Consider the following 1,478-nt stretch of genomic DNA (forward strand, 5'->3'; position numbering starts at 1 on the left):
TAAATGACTGTGAACAACCAAATGTTCTCCATGTGATTCTTCACAGGAAGACATATTATTTGGAGTGTGTGGGTGTCTGGTGGGGAGGCGGGGGTGGGGATGAAGCTGAAGTTTGCAAATGCAAAACAAAATGCTTTTGAGTGCCATATGCAAATTCAAATCAAGACTGATAAAAACACATTTTCTAATTTCAAATTGGGAGGGCAAGCTGTGGTAGGGGGTGATTTATAATAACTGATACATGGACAAGGTCCAATGCTACAGAACAACTGAATTTGGAATCATTTCTGAATCAGAGCTGTAGTTAAAATGCTTTTCCTTTCCTTGTTGAAATAAATCCATGCAGCATCAGGTCATAACAGGTTCCAGATGTAGTCCCTCGCTCACCTGATATGAATTAAGTTTCATTGTTAACAACTAATGCAGTCCCTTAAGCTAACTAAATAAGCTAAGTATAAAGCCAGAACCAAAGTCTTATAACATATTTTATAGTAATGCTATAATTTGTGGTCTGGAAACTTAAATGCTAGTGTTGAATTTCCAGTCAGACTTAAAATTTCTTTTCACAGAAAGAAATGTTCAGACTAAAAATTCCACACACACAAAAATAATAATCTATTGTCAGAAAACCATTTAAAAAATATGACATGCACTTTACCATTATAAATATTAACATATAAAATCAATTTGACTGTTATACAGCATTTTGAAGGTCATGAAAGTCTTAAATAATTGTAGGTTATATGTAGGTTATATGAATCATGGACTTTTTAAACACTGTGCTTACTTGTTATAAAATTAGTGATTTTTTAGCTCAAAACATGTAAGTACCACTGTTTAGACTCCTCTGCTAAGGTACAACAGGGTCTGTGGTTTGAGACCCAAAGAGAATCTTGAATCCTATGACCCAAATTAGAATATTAAAGTTATTTCTGGTCTACAGCCATGCTACCCTGAACAAGCCCGATCCTATCTGATCTCGGAAGCTAAGCAGGGTCGGGCCTGATTAGTACTTGGATGGGAGACCAAGTAGGAAGACTAGGTGCTATAGGCGTAAAAAATAAAAAAAAAAAATAAGGGATTGTAAGCTGACAAGGTCCTTGCAATCTGTGAGGTCAACCAAGGGTTGCCTTGCCTAAAAAATAAAAAATATAAAAAAATAAAAGTTATTTCTGTTACCTCTTTCTTCTTTTAAGATACAATATGCTTCCAATGTGGGAAATTCTGGATTCGTTTTTTCTTATTTTTCTGACTACATCTTTGCGGATTTGGTAAACCTTGGTATTCAAAACAACACAGAAAGTTTTCCTTTAGATGCCTTATGTATAGACACATTTTGTTATTTATTTTTAATGAAAAAATATAGCTTGTACACTTAGAAAATAGATTTAAGGTCTTAAAATCTCTTAAGCTTGTATATGTTCTGTACCTTTTGAGTAATCTGGAGACTTGTCAGAGGAATGAGTCAATTACTATGT

General features: G+C 34.1%; 1 pseudogene; it reads left to right on the forward strand.

Annotated features, from left to right (window-relative positions):
• The first annotated feature begins 935 nt into the window (after nucleotides 1–935).
• Nucleotides 936–1,054, forward strand: LOC112474123 (annotated as a pseudogene).
• The last annotated feature ends 424 nt before the right edge of the window (nucleotides 1,055–1,478 follow it).

The sequence above is a fragment of the Pteropus alecto genome, unplaced genomic scaffold (genome assembly GCF_000325575.1).
Source record: "Pteropus alecto unplaced genomic scaffold, ASM32557v1 scaffold88, whole genome shotgun sequence".
Lineage (NCBI taxonomy): Eukaryota > Metazoa > Chordata > Mammalia > Chiroptera > Pteropodidae > Pteropus > Pteropus alecto.